Source organism: Halichoerus grypus, chromosome 2 (assembly GCF_964656455.1).
Source record: "Halichoerus grypus chromosome 2, mHalGry1.hap1.1, whole genome shotgun sequence".
Taxonomy (NCBI): Eukaryota; Metazoa; Chordata; class Mammalia; order Carnivora; family Phocidae; genus Halichoerus; species Halichoerus grypus.
In genome coordinates, this window is record NC_135713.1 from 116,226,753 (window position 1) to 116,249,610 (window position 22,858).

The 22,858-nt window shown below is 41.2% G+C and overlaps 1 non-coding gene across 1 annotated transcript; it reads left to right on the forward strand.

Moving 5' to 3' along the window:
• The first annotated feature begins 9,930 nt into the window (after positions 1-9,930).
• On the forward strand, positions 9,931-10,038 carry LOC118520724 (U6 spliceosomal RNA). Its single transcript, XR_004909812.1, has one exon. It is a non-coding gene; the product is annotated as a U6 spliceosomal RNA (small nuclear RNA).
• Positions 10,039-22,858: the final 12,820 nt, after the last annotated feature.

Genomic DNA, 22,858 nt, shown 5'->3' on the forward strand with positions numbered 1-22,858 from the left:
GGGGTGGGAAGGATGGGGTGGCTGGGTGATGGACTTTGGGGAGGGTATGTGCTATGGTGAGTGCTGTGAATTGTGTAAGACTGATGAATCATGGACTTGTACCCCTGAAACAAATAATACATTATATGCTAATAAAAAAATAGCTATAACAGTACCTGGCCCATTAGGTATGCTTGACTGAAATTAGATATTGATTTCTATATTGAGTTTCTCTGTCTGGTCCATTATCATTGTCTTAAATGAGTGGAGTTAGCCCACCACTCTTAAGTCTTAGCTCCATGTCTCTATTAAGGAGAATTGTGAGTCCTGCTTCATTAACCCTGAGCTGTAAGCAACCACCTTCTCAGAATATAACTTTAAGGTTCATACCAAATTGACCTGGCATTGAGGGTTTTATAGTGAGAGTAACGGAAGGACGTCTCCAAAGTCCTCAGAGAAACTCAAGTATCACGCAGGATCAGGCACATACCTATACAATCAAACACCACAAATTCTTTGCCTCTAGACTTATTTGCACAACTTCTAGTTTTATAAACTTGGACTTCTAATCTTGGGAGCCTTCCATCAATAGCCAGCTAAAGGCTTTTTACAGTCATAATTCCATTTCCCTTTAAATACTTAAAAAATACTCTTGTATGGTGAAATATAATAGGGTAGAGAAGGAATAGGAATAGGAATGCAAACACTTTGGCATATACAAATGAACTAAGATTTTGAAAGGATAGATCCAGGGAAGATTAAATCTCAGAAGAGCCTGGATATATTGTGTGAGTCAGTACCACACAAAAAATAGGATGATAATAGGATGATAAACTGATAGTGTGTATGTGTGGCTCTAGCTACAAAATTAGAACACACACACTCACAATAGATGAGGGTGATAAGATCAGTCATTACATCTTGGTGTTGTGAAGACCAAGTGTTGGATTTTAGTTGAGCTAAAACCTGCTTTTCTGCCCCCCCGCCCCCATCCCTCGACTATGCCTATCCTGCAATTTAGACATGTCTTTATCAGAAAAGCATTAACTGAAGTACTCTCTGCTGCTAATTTGCTGATATTTTCCACTCTCATATCATTTGCTGGTTTCTCTTGCTATTACCTCTTTTAGTGCCAAACAGATTTTATGTTGAACAGTAAATCCTGCCTAATACATGATCCATAATAATTGTTCTTGATGGGACAGGGAGACATCACTAGCTTTCTACTCAAAACAATTTCCAGATGAACATTCATGCCTTATCCTACTACAGCATATGCAACGGGTTTTTCTAGCATTTTTGGCACCAGAGAGATTTGACGATAATGATGCTAAGACCACTAGATTCACCAAAGTGTTAGCTGAAATGAAGCACACCACTATACTTGGCATACAAAATGAATGTATTTTGTTAGGTCACTCACTTTAAAGAGAGCGCACATTCTCTTTAAAAAAGTAGAGATTTCCTTTGACCAGCCAGCCCTATAAGTATGAGGTGGGACTAAAGTTTGTCAAGAGTCATTCTTTCCAAATTGCCATGGCTGTTTTGCACCCCTCTGTGAGTGGCACACTCAGAGAAGCAGTGAGAATAATTCCAGAATTATGGATCTGTCTCAGTTAATTCCCAGTAAAGTGCACAGACAGTATCTTGGGCCATGTCAGAATTTATATAAGCAAAACTTTAACCTGTGTTTCTTGAGCTGATCGCAACATTTAGTGCAGATTTTTAATATGCATGGTCATGTGGAGGCTGGTGGTGTGGTAAAAAAGTACATTGCATTCGGGCAAGATGTTCGTTAAGACTTTCCCCCGCAAGTTATAGAGATTCTACTTGACTTAAATAAGAATGGAGGATTTATGTTAAAGACATGGGGTTGACTTGAAACCCAGGTCAAGTTCTTGAAAGAACCAGAAGGAGGAAGGAAGCTAGGTAACATTGTCTTTGCAGTCTCGGCAGTGGTAGTGGCTTCCAATAGCAGCAGCTGAATCCGATGCGGGGTCTTTCCTACATATGGAGAACCAGCTTCATTGCATCCCCATTAGTACATCAACCCCAGCCGGCCAATTCCTCCCCCTCGGAGTCTGATCCCAGCCCCACGCAGTGCCTCCTTGGAGCTCAGAAAAGCCTGAGCAGTTCTCCCTCCTCAGAAGTCTCAGTTTTGACTCTGGGCATCCCCTTCCACGCTTTTAAGTTTTAATCATTCCAGCCTCTTTGTTCCTCCAGCCCTGGGGTGATAGCTGCTTCCTGCAGTTGCTATGTTCAAGTTTTCTCTTTTTATTTTCTTGGCTACCTAGTTGACAACTTCATAACTAGTTAACATTTCTTTATACTAGATTATTTCTGTCAAATAATTGGTGGGTTTTCTGTCTCCTACTTGGACCCTGACTGATAGAGGTGCCTATTATTGAACTACATGATTTCTGCAGTTCTACCAACTTTGAATTTTTCTAATACGTGAATGCATTGTGGTAAATGCACAAGTATTACACAAGTACAGTAGGAGTAGTTGACCATTCATGACAAATGCCCGTACAATAAACATCACGATTAGAGCTTTCCTTTTATCTCCTTTGTCTTCACAGTAATCCTATGAGTCCTGTGATGTGAGGATGTGGGTTTACAGAGGAGGAGACTGAATTCAGGGAGAGGGCTGATAGGTGATAGAGCCCAAATGCAAGCCTGGCTTTTCATGTGGCTCCTTTCAGTCAGTGATCATGGTGCTTCCAACATGGCAGAGTGCAGTTACTCTGCTTCATGCTGGTCCCTCTCAGACTGTAAGTACGGAGACCTGGGTTTTATCTTGCTTTATATGTCCAATGTAGTTACCAGAAGAGAAGATCCACAATGAACATCTGTTGATTTGAAACTTGAAACTTGAAGAAACTGATTCAGATAATTTGAAAAGACAGGATGATTCCCGAAGAAAAGTTAAGCCCCAGAGCTATTTGGGGCAGCCAACTGAAATGGCTCTCCCGCAGATGCAGGACTTGGCATCTACATCTACACACATCTACATCTACCACGAATTCAAGTGAGCGCTCAGAGACTAGTGTCAACCCAGAAAGCATGCACCTAAATTCAGAGAGAAAAGTCACTCGTCAGTGACCATAAAGCAGCAAGGGATCTTTGGTTTGAACTACCAACTGGACCTGGTACTAAATTGAGGACACTTAATTTGCTTCATTCAAATGTAATTTTTGTCCTAAGATGTCTGCACATTTTAAAACAGTTGGTCCACTTTTTCATGGCTCTGCTTTTATGGGGAAATAAACCCTTATTGCTGCAAAATAATAGCAGTTACCCCAACTGCAATAACATTGGCAGGAACCCTTCTAATTAAGAACTACCCAGGGACTTCTCCCAGTTCTGAGGCGGCATGTCCTCTTGAGAAAATTCTGACAGTCTCTCTACAATTCAAATGACTTTACTTTTTCTACACTGGCACATTGATATTGTAGTCAGAAATTTAAATATTTCAAATTCAAAACAACAGAATGAACTAGAGAATCAATGAATTTGTCCTGCTTCACAGTGACAGTTTCCTGTAATTTTAGGTGCACCAAAATGCTTATTGACAGACAAAGAAAAATAATTAGTTCAAAAACCCTTAGAACCTTCCATATTGAAGCACTTGGGAAATTATTTGCCTTTTCTAATGTACCCATTTGTTTGTCATTAACAGATGCTCAGGCACTCAGCTGCTTACATATTTTTTGCAGCTGTTTGCTGGGAGGCTCTGAGAATGTTTCAAGGTTCAACTTAGTGTCAAACCATTGAAGTTTCTAAATTCATTTTCTAGGCATAAAGGCCACAGTCTGTCAAGCCTGGTACTGTGGATTATTTTGGTGATATTTCAATGCAAGAAATGAACAGATAGATTATATTTTATTATTAACCTATGAGTCCTTAAGAAGAATTGAATGGCCACAAGTATACAAGGTCTTCAGTTTGCATTACAATGAAAATTTTACCCTGTGGAAATACATGATTCACTGAACTTACAAAAATTTAGACTATAGTAAAACATCCAAATCCAAGTGAACTAAAAATCTTAACTAATTTTTCTCAACAATCTGAGCCTTAGTTTACCCATGGGTATAGAGCAGGAAACATGAACTTATAAAACAAATTACAGTTTTGATGGCTGTCTCTCCAAATGCCAAGTGGTAAAGTAATAGTCTTCTACCGAAGACTGAAAAATCTGCATGTTGAAAATTGAAAATCTTCACATGAGAATTTATAGACATTTGAGATCCTGCCAGCTGGCAAAATTGACTTTAGCCTACACAGCACTTTTTTCTGTAAGTAATAAAAAGAAATAAGAATTTAGTTAAGATATTGTGATATTATGGTAGAAAATCTCAAGTACTTTGTCTAACAATTAGAGCTTATTAGCTATTAAAAAATATTCCTTTGAGTTGCATTTGGTTCCAAACAACATCTGGGATCTATATCCCTAAAGTCCATAGAACATACAATCCACACATTATTTGGTTTCACAACTGAATATTTTGATATTAGGCTATATTAATGAGCCCATTTGTTAAAATCATCTTAAACTGTTTTCCCGGGGGGAAAAAAATGCCGTGTTATTCAGGTCTTCCTTTTTTCTGCCAACTATCTTGAATACTAGCCTGCTATAAATTAGTACAGTCCCTGATTGAAGCATGGAGTTATCTGCAAACTTCCCTAAAATAGATACTTTATAGTAACTATCAAGTACACTCATTGATAAAAAACATACATTTTGAGGGGATGCTGTTGCCAATTACAGTCAATTAAAAAAGGAAGCTATGAAATTGCCAAAGGCAAATAAGATACTTCTTCCCCTCTGTGCTTGCCTATAGCAACTAACAAAGGGGCACTTAAAATACCAAAGGTTAGATCCCTAAAGTCCAAATTATTAAATTAACTTTCTTTTCAGTATAATAAAGTACAGTAGAATAGTGTGTGTGAGTACATATATTTACAAAGTAAGAAAACCAATATTAACAAGAGCTGGAAGAAATAATTTGAGAGCCTTCTGATTCTAGTATTCTATGATTCATCAGTATCCTGCCATTATTGACCACATTGCCAATTTGTTCTGAAATTGTCAACTAGAAACATGGCACAATTAGGTAAACAAATCATTTCCCAAAAAGATGCTGACTCACTAAATCTCTTGTTATGAAAAAAAAAAAAATCCCAAATTGCCAATTTCCTGATTTGACGATTACTGAGTTTCCATTTCCCAAATAGGCCAATTGACCCTTAGATTAGGTGAAACTCCCACATGCATGTATCTCTTCCCCAATCCCCACCTCCCCACCGGTCACACAGACACTCACACCCTCACACACCTTATGTGCTCTTCCTCCTCACTGGGGGACAGCATTTTATTGAATGTTAAGACAAATTTTAGCCTGCTGCTTAAAAGAAATGGTTTTGGTTTTGGTTTCTCATCAGTGGCTGGCTTAAAGTACAATAACAAAACAATATAGGAGAGGGAGTTTTCAATGACGCTGCCAAACCACCCTCCCAAACCAAACCAAACCAAACCAAACAAAAAACTGTTAATGCTCCTAATTCTCCCAATTAACATAGACGTCACATACGTCGATTATGCTTGTTCAATTTATCTCCAAATTGGATACTCGCAGCAGCCCCCTGAAAGTTTCATGTGTGCCGAAAATGGAAGAAGGAAGGCAACTTAATGTTTCCTGGGCACCACTGACCAGCCAGGCATTGAGGTGCTTCTGCATACTCTCTCAGTTAATGAACCTTCCTCCAATAATCCTTGGAGACTGGAATCATTATAACATCCCCTGTTTTACTAATAAGGAAACTGGGACTCAGAAACAAAATGCCTACTCATATTGATAGTAAGTGGCCTGGATCTGAGGTGTTTTTTGTTGTTGATGTTGTTGTTTTAAGAAAAACCAAGTCTGATTCCTGGACCATGGCCTGCTGAGAAGATACAAAATGCAACCCAAAGGGATAGGTAGGCAGTGGGCATTCTGGAGTGTCTAGCTCTTGATAATTGCTGCAACTGATCATTATTTGGGTCATTATTTCTCTAATACTTGCTTTCCTCTTTGCTTGTAAGGTCCACGAGGGAGATGTTGTTTGTTTTGTCCATCCTTGTATTTATCAGGGCCTCCCACTTAGTAGGTGTGCAGAAAGTCCTTGTTGACTATCTAATGCTCTCTGCCTCTCCTGCTGGCTCTCTCAGGGTCATCTCTTAAAGAGCTTTACACAAGCACAGAATAATGATTGTTATGCTCATCACTACACTTCTTCGTCATTTTAATCTTGTGCCTAACCAATCATCATTATCTTGTAGAAGGACATGACAGCCAGCTTTTAGCTAATTGCTTTCAAATTGATGAGGAGAGTTTTCCAAGTAGAATAATAATATATTAACAACTAGTGAATCTTTACTTATATGCTCAGTACTGTAAGTGCTTTATGTGTATCCTCTTACTTAATTCTTACTAGAGATATTATCATTGTCCCCATTTTAAAGATAAAGAAGATGTGGTTTAGAGAGGTTCAGTGACTTTCCTTGAAGGAAGAATTATGAAGAACAAGGGGGTAAGAAAACAACAGAAAGACAAGCAGCTGTTCTGGGGCTGAAGGAGAGCCTGGTACCACGGGGATGGACATTTTCTTGGCCTTGGCAGCACAGCGCTCTGCTCCCTGCTTCAGGCTCCACTGGGCTCCTACGACATCAGGATCCACTAGCAACAACCATCACCTTTACTTGTAAAATGGAAACCATTGTGTTCTGTTTCTTTATTGCTCCATAATGAGTGCCCCCAAGTGTAATGGCTTCACACAACAATGCTTTATTATTGCATGTGATTCTGAGGGCTGACCTGGACCTGGCTCTCTAGTTTTTCTGTTATTCTTGTTTTGAGTCTCTCCCGTCATCCGATGGGACCTGGGCTACAGTGTCCTGGGTGGCGTCACTGACTCCCTTACTTCTTCCCTTCTCCTTCAAACCAGCTTCCTACATACCCTCTAGATCTCATCAGCTACCCCTGACTGCAGGAATGGATCCCTTCCTTCAAACCCTGAATTTCTCCTTCACAACTTACATCCCGTGTATGGTGTCTGGTTGGTTGTCTATCCCCATGGTGGACTGTGAGTTTCATGAGGGTAGGACCAGCCCCATTTTATTCATCTTTGTATCTTCATTGTTAAATAGAGCACCCCACCTATGTTAAGTGTGCAGTAAATATTTCAATAAAGGCATGAATGACCACTAGGAATACATATTTTAGTGTTCAGGGGTTGTTTTTCCTCTTAAATCCCAAACATTGTTTTTCTAGGTTCTATAAAGTAAGTCTACACACATCAAATGAAGAAAGAAGATGTACTACCTGAACTATCCCAACAATTCAAATGAGGCACTTCATTCTCAATTATTTATAAATTGAAATTGGTTTGTGAATGTTATAAGATTATCTGGATAGTTCTTTAATTTCTGTTCATTTGATTAGATATATAAACCTAAAAATAAAAATTCTTATATTTGATAAAGTTGGGGGGGGGTTTAAACCTGTATTTCTGCCCATTAGCTGACACAGTTTTAGGGGAACAAGAAAAGCCATGGTCAAATCTATGTCTATATAGGAAGGCTGGAGGAAATGTTTATCAATTCTTAAAAAAAAATAAAGTTTCCTAGCTCCTTGGTTTTGGCACTTACAGGCTTTGCCTCCATAAATACATAAGAAGTGTTTAATGGAAGTATACTGATACAAATGCTATAATCTGCCTTGGGAGAACTGGCTGATGGGGAAACTTGACTTGTAAGACAATGTTGCTTTGGTGATCTCAGCCTACCTTCTGACTTTTTTTCAAGGGTTTTATTCAGAGAAAGCGTGATATAAAAGATAAAGTAAAGCAGATCAACAGTTACTCAAACCACATTAGAAACCAGGTTTGTTGAGTTTCTTTGCTGGAGACATTTTAATAAACATACATCATCTTTATTTTTTTTTTAAAGATTTTATTTATTTATTTGAGAGAGAGAATGAGAAAGAGAGAGCACGAGATGGGGGAGGGTCAGAGGGAGAAGCAGACTCCCCGCTGAGCAGGGAGCCTGATGCGGGACTCGATCCCGGGACTCCAGGATCATGACCTGAGCTGAAGGCAGTCGCTTAACCAACTGAGCCACCCAGGTGCCCAAGCATACATCATCTTTAATCTTTATTTCTACTGGGGCTGTCTTATTTTCAGTGCTTCTTGCCTCTCAAAATTAAACTGTGATTATTACTTGGACACTTTTAGAGCTTATTCATTCCAATAGGAATTTTCTTTGAGCTCTGCCTAGGAAATGTACTCCTAGTGCAGCTACATGAACCCCAAGTTCAACTTCATAAAAGTAACCATTTCTGTTTATCAATTTCTAATTATGAAATACCCAGCTGAGGAAGAAATTCATAAATGAAGTGCCAGGCATCTCTTCCTAACTGATCCAAAGATTTGCCTGTGCCCCCCTGCTTCTGTATGTGGTTTAATTTCACTATCTTCACTATTACCCTTTCTTCATTGTCTTCCTTCCATCTCAACATTTTTTCCCCTTATTTCTCCAGCATGGCTGCAATTTTTCCCTCTATCCTTTGAGGATAGGGTAGTCTGTAATTTTATATTTGGTTTTGTGTAATACTTCTAATACTTATTAGGAGTGGCATCAAATGTATTCTTATATATTTGATTTGTACTTGAGGGAATTTAGGGACATTGTCTGTTTTATCTCTACGAGATTCACTGTAACTAAAATAGCGTCCAGTACATCATAAGCACTCAAGGCATATTGTTGCATGAATAAATGAGTAGAACACAAGTGAGGGTTGAAATGTGAAAATTGTCTTCTTTACCAACTTGGCAAATATGTTGCCAAACAATTTTGCTCTCAGAAAACATTGCATCATTAAGTGTTTGTCATTTGTTAACTGAACAGATTGATTTCACAGGTTCTGTTGACCCCATGAAACATTCAACGTTGGACACTCACCACCTTATATCAACTCTGAGAAGTCTAGATTAAGGGAATGGAAAAAGGATGAATATCAATTTAGGATCCACGTTGAAAGGAAGAGTCTTTAAGGCCGTGAGATTGGACCTTGAGTATCTATTTCAGTGTCTTCAATCCAGTTTAATTTCAAATACTATTAGCCACAAACAAGGGCAGAAAGAGATTTCTCTTTTCCAGAAGTGAACTCTTGAGCCAGATCCAAAGCTATCACCTCAGATGAAAATAATATGATTTACCACAAGAAAAGTTTCCATCTCCTTTTATCCAGGGTTAGAAATAGGGGACCATGTGTAACAAGTTTGTTCAGGATGCTAATGATGCCATCAGATTCTAAGTCATAGGATGCAAAGTGATGATCTGAAGACCAAATCTGGCCCACAGATGTATTTTATTTGATCTACACTATTATTTTTTCATTGAATTAGTTGCCAATATAGAAAGTCAGGAGAATGCATACAGAACCCTGGTTTTCTCCCCCACCACCCCCTTTGAAAAAGAAAACCAAAAGATATAGCAAATTGGACCCACAATCCCAAATTATACTGACAATTAGCTGGTGTTCAAGTTCAAATTCCCATGATTGGCTGCTTCTCTACCATAGTCCCCCACTGCCTGTTTTTACTCCAATACTGAAGCATTTCGATTTGCCATCCCTCATCACCCTGCACAGTTTTCTTTCTTACAGCCTGCCCACCTCATCTATTTCTTTTATCTGTCTGGGCCCTGCATGTAACTACCATCTTGAATGTCACAAATGTTGTTAAATTTCCATCTTTCTGGCTGAGAGTAAATATGCAAGTGTTCTGATTGTGGCTCTACCATCGTCATTCCAAGTCAGCTGGCTGATTCCATTCATTCCTCCGAAACTTCTGTGTGCATGTGGTTCCTAAAGAGGTGGGGGTGGGATCAGAAAAAGGATAAACTGTGTGCTCCCTTCAGCAGCACATATACTAAAATTGGAGCGATACAGAGAAGATTAGCATGGTCCCAGCACAAGGAGAAAAAGGACAAGGTGAGTGAAAGAATCAGTTATTTCTGTGACTCTGAATAAGTAGGGTTGTCAAAAGAAGAGGAAGACTAATCTGAGTGTGTATTCTTAGAGCCCATGATTCTTAGAGCACATACTATGTATTTATGTATACAACTAGTGCTATATATACATATATATGTGTATAATCACTCACAAAATCACTTATATTGTCCCCCTAGGGACATGTAAGGGGTTTTTTTCAAGTTAATTTTAGCTATACAATTTTTTTCATCGATTTCCTTAATTTTTTTTATTCGGTTAGGTTACTTTTATTACCATAGTACCTGAATATTATAAATATAAAATTAGATTAACAGTAAAATGTATATAGCTTCTAACATATTTATACCCACAATACATTGACAATTAAATGAACACAAAATAACACAATACAAGCCAAGTGGCTAACACCAATTTAATATGACCGTTGATGGTGCTTTGCTGTAATAAGCACTAAGAACAAAAGGACACTTACTGTATGATACGGGTTCTTTTGATGAAATCACACTGTACAAGTACATGGTACCTTTTCTGAAATCCTTGGGGCAAGATGTAATAGAGAATTTTGAATGTTTCTTATTACAGAAAGGGGTAATACACAATAAATGCACTAATATTTTATAGTGTAGCATATGACTATTCATAGTAAATGGGATAACTAAAAACTATAAATAGACTCATGTCAGTGTGGGTCAGGTTTCATACCAAGTAAGTTTGTCATAAACTTATAAAAAATGGCTGGGTCATTTAACAAGTCCTACAGCCTTGAGAGAATTACTCAATTTCAATGATCTCATCCACGAAATAATTTCATTAGATGAGAGTAACTAGCCTGTGACCTGCAGCCAGAAAGAAAACCAGGATGTTTATGCATGGCCACCAGAAGTTGCAGAATAAATACTATACTTAGGATAAGTGTGTTCCTTTATTGAGTAGGTATATGGCATTTACAGTGCTACACCATAGGTTAAAACAAGGACCCAGAAATAAATGAGGCCACTGTCTGGACTCAGGGAGCTCCTGTCCAGCAGGAGAGACAGACCTGCAAATGAACACCTGACAGTTGAGTATAAAAAGAGTGACAATTACCTGTGTGTGAAAAAGGCAAATTGATGGGAGATTAGGGCATACTTTCTTGGTCAGTGATACTGGTGTCAAGGAGGGTTTTGAAGGATGAATAGGAATTCACAAGACAGTGGGTATTATTAAAATCGATCTAACCTTTTAGAGACAAATTAAATAATATTGTAGAGGGCACTTTAGGAGAAATCGATTCTCTTTTGATGTTTACCGGCTGAATCATTTTAGTCTCTTCTGAGCCAATGCACAACCCACTCTTAATGCTCTCCTGCACTGGTCATGAATGCTGAACACACATCAGTTTGTGGAATCTCTTTTCTCTTAGTAGGGAAGAACATGCAGTTCTTAGACCCTGCTTTGGTCCTATTTGCTTTCTAATATTGAAAATGCTAAGTGAACAAGATGCTTATCTATTTATTAAGACATTTGCTGGGTTCTCGAAGACATGTGGCTTCTCCACCCTTTCCCCTCCTTCCTGTAACCCCCCCAACCAGTTCCTGTCAGTGGGAACTTGACGATCATAAACCTAATTCTTTGAGGCTGTTCTAACTCTTGAACTCTTCATTGGTTGGCCTCCCTGCAAAGGAATGAGTTCATGGGAGGAATCCCTTCGGTGCATGTGGCGTCACTGCGGGTAGCTGGGGGCACAGACAGAGGGCTCCGTAGCATGGTCCGGAGTCGTAATGGGCTCCACAGAAGGACTGGTGATTTGCATAAATTTAAATAAAGATTCTCTACATATCTGTTCAGCAAGTATTGATCAGAGAGACAGAAAATTACACAGAGACTGGACAGGGAAAGAAGACCTTGGAGGCAGCCCTCAACCTCTCCCTGGATATTTCCAGCAAGCCACAAACTTGCCCTCTCCCTATTGCGAACGCGAGGCCCTCCGGAGAAATGGGACCACACTTTTTAGAAGGCCATTTGGTGATCATCTAATGTGACTGTACATGTCCCTTGCAAATCCTACCCCTCATCCCCAAGTGGCTCTTGGAATAAATGTCCACATTTAGGCAGGAGACTCCTGACTCCCTGAGGGGAATCCAGGAGAGCAGAATTGTCTTCTTCTTGCACCACACACGTGCAGTGCCATTTGGGTGACCTTTTCCATTGGCACCACGCTGCCATCCCTAGGGATCAACCCTAATCTCTTCTAGAATTTTAGGAAGAGGGCTTCAGAAGACATAAAGAACCCCACATTGACATTACTATTCTGAATCAAAGCAGGCTCATTCCCAAACCCCAGTAAATTATTTCTGAAAAGGGAATTGTGAGGCTGATTTGCTGACTGATGAATCCCTTTCAGATTGGATACCTTGCCTGTGCTAGTGACAGAAGGATGAGAACATCAGCATCCCTGACTCACATTCTGGATTTATCACTGGGCATTGCGGTTTGACTGAATTTCCAGTGTTAAAATGGCAGTTGCCTCATGGTTTTCCCCGTGTTCACTTTAAGAAGCTCAGCAGTGTGATGCGTCAAGTGCCAATCCTGCCCAAACAGTGTGGTGTAGGGGCTCAAGTGATTGAAAGACAAGGGAGGGGTTTTCCTTGGTGACACATTCATGTTCCAGCTAACAGAGGGTCTGGAGAGCTGGTGTGGAATCTGTAACTCAAGGTTTGTGTTTTAGCATCTCCATCAGTGATCATCTTCCTGCTCACGTTATAGTTTGTGGTATGGTTCCCTTCACTACATTCATACCTGTCTGTGCAAAAGGCTTGCATAATGCAGAGTGTGGTTTAAAATGTGTGAAAACTTCATCCAGATCTTTGAAGCTTGCCTTGTCTTTGATCTCAAAGCCAGTCAAGGAGAGTAAGCATGTCTATTTCTAATTCTAGCTGTATGTAAGCTGGGGAGAGACACATCATTGCAAAACAAAGCTCTAGAGAAAAAAAAAGAAAGATAAACTTTCTTTACAGTACTTTGTCTCGCATTTTTCCAGTTTAAGCATGTTTTCGATCCAGAGTGGTGTAAAATGAAGAAGACAAGGGTGGGGGTGAAATAATAAAAAAGCCTGAAGACTTTATTATTTCTGATTGGGGAAAATGCAAATATAACTCGGCTCCTCTGTGTCACGTTGTTTCATATGTACCTACCCTGAAATGCTGTGAATGGGGAAGCAGGATTGTTCCTCAGGGCTCTGGAGAAGTCTGGGGTATGATGTGGGATGAGGAGGGGCGCTAGAAGATAAGTAGAAGATAAGTAGAAGATGTTTTTGGAGATGTATGTGGCAAGGCCAGGTAGTGGGGAGTCTTAAGAGCTTCAGCCTGAAGGAGTTCAGTTTTATCTTGAAGGTAGAGGGAAAATATTGGAAGGGTGACACTTAAAAAAAACAACCATTATATGTGTGTGTGTGTGTGTGTGTACATACGTATGTATACATATACAATTATTATTCTGCCTTTCAATATAACATTGTCTCAGAAGTGTTTTCCATATTTATACAAGTATAATTTTAATGCTAGTCTGCTGAGAAAGCTTACCTTAGTTCCTCAACTGCTAAAATTCATATCATTTCATCATATATTTTTAATTACTCATTTACTTCTCTATCCATCCAGACTGTGGTGCCCTTGGAGTCAAAGACCCAGTCTTCTTTGCACTTAACCTTTATCATCTAGAATAGAGGTTGATATAAATAGAAGAAAAGCCGGGCACCTTCCTACCCATATCTTCCAAAGGTTTTGAGGATTCTCTTTCAAATATTTCGGGCCTTTCCCCTTTGCTTCCTTAAGGTAGTCAGCTGCTATGCTATCCTCAGCCCTATATATATTCAAGCAACAAACTGACCAGTTTAAATAAACTCCAAGATTGGTTCTGACTTCTAACCACATGACGGGTGTGTAGCTAAGAATTTGACATACAGAAATGAACCTTTCTGTCCCCCCTACTCACACAGCGCACAAACTGTGCAAATGTAAATCTGATTCACGTGATTAAATAACAGGCTAGCAGTCTGGTCAGTCAATTCAGTTTTACCTGTCTGAACGTATTAGTCCGACTTTACAAGAGATCCCTCTTGATTGCCTTGTGCCGCGCCCTGGGGCTGATGCAGAGAGAGTGTATCTGTGTCAAGGTGGAATCAGCTGCCTTCCTTACAAAAAAACAGGGAGTTGTCCATGGCTTCTTCTAGTCTTCCTTCCCATTTTTTTCTTTTTTTCACAACACTTGCTCAATCTGGGCCGCCCCCAATACAACAGAGGGTAACTCAGTCCGTAAGGACCAAACCTAATGGCTCCCAGGATCCCATGGAGAAGTTTCCAAAAACAATAAAGATCCCCACATTTCTGGCTCTGAATCAAAGCAGACTCACTCTCAGGTCCTAATATATTCATTCTAGAAAAAGAAAAGCCACACCAGGAAGAATTGGTAAAAAAAAAAAATTTTTTTTCTTGCTCAATTTACAAGAACTGAGGAGATGTCTATTCCAAGAAAGAGAAAAGAAAGAAGAAAAAAAAACCCACAAGCTGTTGGAGGCATATATGATGATGCCTGGAGAAAGGAGACATAAAAATTAATTTTTGCCCTGGCAAAGGAAAGGTGAAGTTAATAGAGAGAAGAGAATCTAAGAAAGGGAAATTAAAGCCAACATGCTTCTGGCTTCTTGAGAATGCCCCCTGAGTCAACTAATTACCTGCGAGGAGATTATGGTGCGAGTTGTCTGAACTCCTCTCACTTAGCAGGGGAAAAAAAAGGAAGAACTACCATGTGACTCTATCATGAGGGCTAGAAATTAGCTTGGGGAAAAATTGCCAAGAAAGTGGGAATGGAAGAGAAACGAAGAGTAATAATAAGCAGTAATAAGCCAGCTGCCTTCAACAGCAATTGCTAAGCTGGCTCATGGAATCATGGTCTGGATCCAGAACATACCTGGGGATTTCTTTTCTTCCTTCCTCCTTCCTCCTGTTCCTTTCTCCCTTCCTCTCATCCAAAAGGTAAACAGCTGCTATGTGATGGCTACTCTCCCAAACACTGGGAACATAGAATAAGACATCCTGGTCACGAGGGACATTAATTCATACAAATGAGAGGAAGAAAATTTTTCACCCAACTTCTCAGGAAAGGAGTCGTATTTGTTTGAAAAAAAAAAAAAATCTTGATGAGTGGGTGGGATAGAAAGTAACACCCTGGCAGGCCTAGGTCTGGCTGAGGACTGCATGCGTAGGAATCGGAGGAAGAGATTCTTCGATATGCTGGAGATCAAGAGGGAAAGCGGGATGAACAGTCAAGGTGAAAGTTTGCACTCCACAGTGTGACTCTTCACCAAGGTTCTCAAATGCTCAGTGCAAGTTTCATGTGAACACCTGTAAGTGGGTTGAGTTCTACGCATGGATATCAGAGCTCAACGGAAACCGTCTGCAAGGGCCAGCAGAGACCAGAGACCGAGCAGAGAGAAAGAGGAGGATAACGGCCATAGGAAAAGACACGCACCAACACAGGCCATGTCACCAGAGTCCAGGCTGAGTTTGAACAGATTTGCAAGACTCAGAGGTTTCTAGGCTGCACTGGGGCTTTACATTCAGTTGGTTGTAGGAGAACACCGAAAAGTCCACAAACCCATTATCTGAGGATAGAAGAAAAAATACATTGTAAAGCAACCCAACGAATGGTGGATCAATACATGGACTGTACTGTGTATCACGTATTATCGGGGCTCAGGGGCATCAAGTGTCCATGTACCTGTAGGTAGACTTTAGAGAAATCCGTGAACACCCTGAAATGACATGCAAAATGTTATGGTATGTATATCCCCCAAATACTTATCAGTGAAAGTAACCAGCATTTATGGAGGATTGACTATGTATTATTATGCTAAAAGCTTAATACATAATTTTTTTTTAAAGATTTTATTTATTTATTTGCCAGAGAGAGAGAGAGGGAGAGTACAAGCAGGGGGAGTGGCAGGCAGAGGGAGAAGCAGGCTCCTTGCTAAGTAAGGAGCCCGATGTGGGACTCGATCCCAGGACCCTGAGATCATGACCTGAGCCGAAGGCAGACACTTAACAATCTGAGCCACCCAGGTGCCCCAGCTTAATACATAATTATGTCATGCTCACAACAACTCAATAAGAAAGAAAGCTGAAAGTCAGGGACTTTGCATAAGCCACGAAGGTCACACCCCCAGTGAGTAGCAGAGCATGGGTGTGAACTCATGTCAAAATTATTAGCCTGCATGCTCAGCTGAGGTCCCAGTCTTGTGCCCTCTGAACTTGCTGAGTCCAGAGTCAGTCAGATTTTGTTACCACTTCAAAACATTTCTACATAGAGAAAAAGATTAGAAAACATCTTAAGGGTCACTGGGTCTCAGATTCGCCTCCTAATTTTGGAGGGCCTACACATCCCAGGCACCTTCATGTGTCCTATTCTGTTCCATCCTCTCCCCGCCCTACCCCCAACTCCATCAGTGCAGTAGGCAGAAAGGTCTCCCTTTGACAGTCGGAAACACTGACTTCAGAGTGGTCAAGTCCACTGCTTTTGGTAAGTGCACATGAGTTTGCACCCTGGTCTCACAGTCCCAATGGAGCAGTAGAAGAGTTTCCAAGGGGTCAGTTTGGTGGACTCTTGAGCTGGAGAAGAGTCATCCAGAAGGCCGGTTGAAGTATTGTCATGAGATCTGTCAAATCATATTGCAGTTTGAATCCTGCAAAAGAGGGGGCCTCAGAGATGTGGCTTTATTGATGGACGTAGAGACCCATACAACGTGCACAGGCACCAGGCGAGAACAAAGTCCCTGGAGACTTTTGACTCTGAGCTTGTCAACTCTACTGACGGAACAGCCATCACAGCTGTTAGGAATTTCCGAGTCGTTGCACCTGCCCGCCCCCGCCTGGTGTTCCTTCAGCTCGTGGTGGGAACAGCTCGGCCGGCCAGGCGTGCCATTCCTTGGGAAGAACAAAAGGAACTGCAGCTGAAATAGACCCTCCTTACGAAGAAGTCTGCACTCGCTCGTGCCTGGAGTGGCTGTGGGTGCCCCTGGGGTGAGTCAGCCCCAGAAGTCCCAGGAGACAAGCACCGGGCCATTGACAAACAGGGAAGACCTGTGGAGACCCCAGTTGGAATTTCATGACCAAAGGGAGGGCGGAAATGAGGGGCGGGATTATTTCCTTAGTACCTGATTGGCCGGGACTGGTTAGCGCCGCATTCAGCTAGCTCACCATTGCTTAGTTGGAAGAGAAGCGCGGTTCCGCCTTTTTAAAGCAAAGAAATAAAAGAGCAGAAGAACCTTTGTAGAAGAACCACCACAAGGGAGAGGTTGTCCTTTCTGCTTGAGGGGACGGGATGACTTATTACAACTTCAAATGCTTGATGAGGTCACGCCTGAAGACACTTAAGAACTGGCCTAACAGCAGCTTCGCCGGCCATTCGACATGTACTAGATGGCAGAGCAGCTGCTGAAGGAAAAAGAAAGCTTTTATAAATTGTCCTTGGGTGAGTAGCTAAAGAGGCACGGCATCAGACTTCTAGAAGAAGACCCAACAGCTAACTCTAGTGCCGTGGTTCTCAAAGTCCAACAGCAGTGGCAGAAGCTGGGAACCTGTTAGAAATGCCAACTGGCGGGGGGCGGAGGGGGGGTTGCAGCTGGGTGACTCAGTCAGTCAAACCTGTGACTCTTGGTTTGGCCTCAGGTCGTGATCTCAGGGTCCTGCCTTGGGCTCCCTGCTCAGCATGGAGTTGCCTTGAGATTCTCTGTCTCCCTCGCCCTCTGCCCCTCCCCCCCAACTCATTAGCGCACGTTCTCTCTCTCTCTAATAATTAAAATCTTGAAAGAGAGAAAGAAAGAAAGAGAGAAAGAAAGAAAGAAAGAAAAGCTCTAAGATCCCATCCCGACTTAACAAACCAGAAACTCTTGAGGGTGGGACCCAGCAATTTGTTCTAACAGGTCTTCCACGGGATTCCGACGTTTGCTGAAGTTTAAGAAGCTCTGTTTTAGAGCATAATAGAATAGACTGACTCAGGGTCAGACAATTACAGGTTACGGTCCCACCTTAGACACTAATTCATGGTAAAACTTGGGGCAAGGTTCTTAAGCCCTCTGAGCCCCACCTTCATTGTGCTGCGTGAGAATAATGGTGGCAACAGAGCTCTGCAGAGGAATGTCAGTGTGAAGTGGTTAGCCTCAGTCCCTGCTTACTCAGCAAATGCTAGCTTCTCTCGGGGTCATTTAAAACACCAGAATTGGGTCACTCCACACTAACCAAAGGTTTGGGCAGCTCTTCTGTTCAACTAGCACCATGTCTAAGCATTATTCCTTACTCTTTAAAAACCTTTGTTTCCCAGACAATAGACTACCTGCCTCAGAATTAACTGGTGCATCAGTTAAAAAATACAGATGATCTAGTGCTCATATCAGACCCACTGCATCTGCATCTTGTGAAGTGTGGTCTGGGTATCTACAAGCTTAAAAGTGTTCCCTGAAGATGCTTCTGCAGACTACATGTAGTGCAAGAATCATTGATTAAAATGAGATAAGATGCAACTTGGCTGTGGCTTTGCTCTCACAGACATTCTCCCATAGGCTGAGCTGGAGCAGACACATTGTTTCAACGTGACACAGTAAGTAGAACCAAGAAGTGAAACTTTATGAACTTTGTTTCCCTGTTCATGATCCTTACCTGTGGGGCTGATAAGCTACTGGCTCTATTTCTCTTAGCTGGCCAACCTGGAATCGAGGCAATTTTACTGATGTCTGGGGGGAAATGTTGGTGGTAGCAGAAGAGAACTGCGTTATTCGGAACCCACGATTGTACAAGATGCTTTACACAGAAACTTCTGGAGTTTTGTTTTTCCAGGAAGATGTGGTACTTCTTTAAGGAGTTCAGAATCTGTTAGAATGGGCACAGCTCAAAACTTGTTTTTTGGGGGCGCCTGGGTGGCTCAGTTGGTTAAGCGACTGCCTTCGGCTCAGGTCATGATCCTGGAGTCCCGGGATCGAGTCCCGCACCGGGCTCCCTGCTCGGCAGGGAGTCTGCTTCTCCCTCTGACCCTCCCCCCTCTCATGTGCTCTCTCTCTCTCTCTCAAATAAATAAATCTTTAAAAAAAAAAAAAACTTGTTTTTTTGGTGTGTGTGTGTGCGCGCGTGCGCTCCTCTCTTTCTCCTACTCCTACTAAGATGGCCAGTTAGTTGGATGTTCTCCTGGAACCTCTGGTTTGAGAAGAGAGAATGGCTGTTTGGCACATTCAGGATGTGTGTTTTGTACGGAAGGGAGGAAGAAGGGGGTGGGAGAAAGGGGCTTTGAACTCAAGTCACCTGGGCAAGCCCCCACCAAGATACCAGTCTGTGATTCTCTAAATCCCCCTAGTGATGTATGCATGTATCAAACACAGAAGTCAAAGCATAATATCTGTAAATATATATTTATATGATAGCTGATGTTTAAATATATATTTATAATATATAAAAATATATATGACATATATATAATATACATGATGTTTAAATCTATAATATATAATAGCTGACGTTTAAGCCTCCCTATGTGCTAGGAGTTTGACATTAATTCTCTCACTGAAAGCTCAAAATAATCATAGGAATAAGTACTAATAGTGTATCCCATTTGAGGATGAGAAAATTGAGGCACAGAGAGGTTAAGAAACTTCCAGACTCACAGCCAGTACAGTGCAGATCTGAATTTGAACGCAGGCAACTGACTGACATCAGAGCTCTAAATTCTAGAGACCCAAAGGGCAGTTCCAGCCTGTTCCCAGATCTTGTGAGACCCCACCCCGGACCTACTTAATTAGACTCTACATTTTCACAGAGATTTGTGGGCACACGAAAGTTTGAAAAGTACTTCTCGGAAGCACAGGCATTTTTCCCAGTCTCCTTGAAGTATCATCAGCATCAAAAACATTTGTGGGTGCTGCTCAACCATGCAGGTTTCAGGCCCACCAGAAATATCTGCAGCTGACAACCAAGAAGCTGCATCGTCAACAAGTTCCCCAGGTGATTGTTTGGTATGCTTAATTTTGAGAATCACTACTTTTGGTTCCCCTGCCCTGTCCCTTGCTTGGCAGTCAAGAGTTAGAACCAGGAGGTCACACTGGACCAGGTGACGGCTCTCCCTGCAGTGAAGACAAAAGGAACGTAGAGAATAGCTCAGGCAGCCAAATGAAAGAGAGATGAGGAAAAGCGTATCTCCCTTGACTTCAATATGTTTTGAAACTCAGAGTGTTCCTTAAGCTTTTTGGTCTAATTTCATTTTTTTCCTCCTGTTTTTAAAGAATGCCTTTGTGAAAACTTACACCATTTCTGCCGCTTACTTCAAGGCTAGTGCACGAGTCATTTCTTTGACCCTGGACTTGTTTACATAATAGTTTCCGCCCCCCACACACACCTAAAAATGGGAAGTGGAACCTCAGCACATTACAACACACTCCAGAGGAAGTTACCATGTTGAGAAAGGTACCAAGTTGAAGAAGTTACCTTGTTGATTAGGCAGACGTGGCCATCTGATAGACTGATGTGGACCACTATGATATTTGCGTCATTAAGGATAATTCAGAGAGAAAGATCAGTGACAGTGCTGGTCAAGTTCTTGTCTAAGTTCTTTGTTGACACTATAGAGACCCCAAAGATGTGAAAGCAGCAAAACATCAGTAAGGAGCCTTGAGCCACGGGTTGTAATTCTGTTCAAGCTCTAGCCCGTGGCACTAGCTACCGATATACCTCTTGGGAAGTGGCTGCGGTTCTTCAAGCCATGGTTTTCCTGTCCATTCAACGAGTGGGTTTTTTAGGTGCTGCAATTTCAGCAATCCAGAGGGCCTGGGCAGGTAATATAAATGAGTGAAGGGAGTAGCAAGTCCGGAAGAAGAGCAAGCTGCCGAGGGCATGCCCTTTCTGAACCATACCTACGCAGGTCTTCCTGAGCCACTGTACCAGCCACACCAAATACAGTCACAGATTAATTTAACCCAAGATAGACTATCTCCAGGGGGCCTTCCAGCATGTAGCCCTCACTTGTAATTTAGAGTTTGTTAGCCTTTGGGGATCTCCCTGTCCATTGCCTGCTGGGATTCAAGCAGAATGAAAAGACTGAGGAGACCCACCAGGAGAGGTTGATGATCTCATTCCTGTTACTTAAACTCGGGACAAGTGGCAAATTGCTGAACTTCCCAAGGACTAGCTGAAGATATCACACCAATGAGGAACTAACATTATTTACCAAAAGTCAATGACGCTGAAAGAGCGATCCTGAAGAAGATACGAGGTTATTCTAGTGAAGCTTCTGAGAAACTTCTGGTGCAAGGACATGGGGAGTGGGTGGGTTCCTTTTTTTGTATCGTTTGTCGATGGGAGAAAGGGAGGTTAAGATTTTAGATAAATGTATTCCTAAAGTTATGTTACTCTCCAGCAAAAAGGAAAAATGGTGTCTGCTTAATGTACATATTTTTAAAATTTATTTTACTCGATTTTTACTGTGCTTATAAATATCTATATATTAAAATTATTAAATACCCAGTTTCACTTGTTTTTAAATTGTATGTTGTGAACCCTCTTGCAAATTTATGCTGTTTATACTATCATTTCATTATGTTAAAAGAAAATCCTTACATCAAAAAAAAGATTTTAGACAAATGTAGGTATGATAGGTACTAATATGAAAGTACTTATGGTTTGGATAAAACTCTCCTTTCAAGGCTGCAAATCTATTCTGTATTGCAAAGGATCTTCAATCAGGTGTTTGCAGTCAAATGCTCTACCACTGAGCTATACCCCCTCAATCAGGTGTTTGATTATTAACTTAATACGTTGGTTCACGAAGTGTGGCCCCTGGGCCAGCCGCATCAGCATCACCTGGGAACTTGTTAAAAATGCAAATTCTCAGACTCCACCCCATATCTACTGAATCAAAACCTCAGACTGAAGGTCAGCAACCTACATTTTAATGAACTCTCCTGGTGATTCCAGTGTCCTCTAAAGCCTGAGACACTGGGCAGTGTTTCCGTCCTGACATCGTTATGTCATATTCCCCGTGTCTATAGGCACTAAACTGTGAACTCCCAGAGAAGCTGTCCCACAACCCACAACTAGGAATTGGGTAATCTGGGTCCGAACATCAAGCTGAAGGTGGAATCGACTGCAAGGGTCATTCCTTGCACAATCCAGGCACATTCTAAACGTAAGTGGAGGACCATCGTGGTTTATTTATTTGTACTTCATTTTTAGTGCCTGTTGATTATATATGCTTTATTCTGTAGTATCCAGTTAAATGGGTTAGAAACATCTTGTTCAAGCAGTGATTGGATGTGCCATGACTTACCTACATGACCCTTCATGTCCTATCGTCAGTCCATTAGGGAAAAACAACACAGTTTTAAGTAAAAGGGACCCACTGCTTCATTTTTCTTATAGTGTGCGTGCATTTCATTTCTTTATCTTCAAGCATGGAAGGGGGAATGATTTCATTAGTTTCTTTGGCATGCAGGAACAAACCATCTGCACAGTACCCTGGTTTTCTAATGCCTCCTATTTTGGCATAATTTTTTTTGCTTGTTAATCTACAGTTCTCTTGTGATCTTAAGAATGGAGCCCATTAGTCATCATTGTTCTCCTATTGTACCTGATAGAATTAGCCACATCTCCACAGCTTCTACATTGGTATTCCTTCCTGGCAGAAGTAGAAATGCTTACAATTTGAACACAATGTGGGCTACTGCCTAGCAGAGATTGATTTATGAGAGCTTATAAATTGGTTGCTAGGCTTTCTGGATGACATGAAATAGTAAGGTCCTTCAAGGGAAA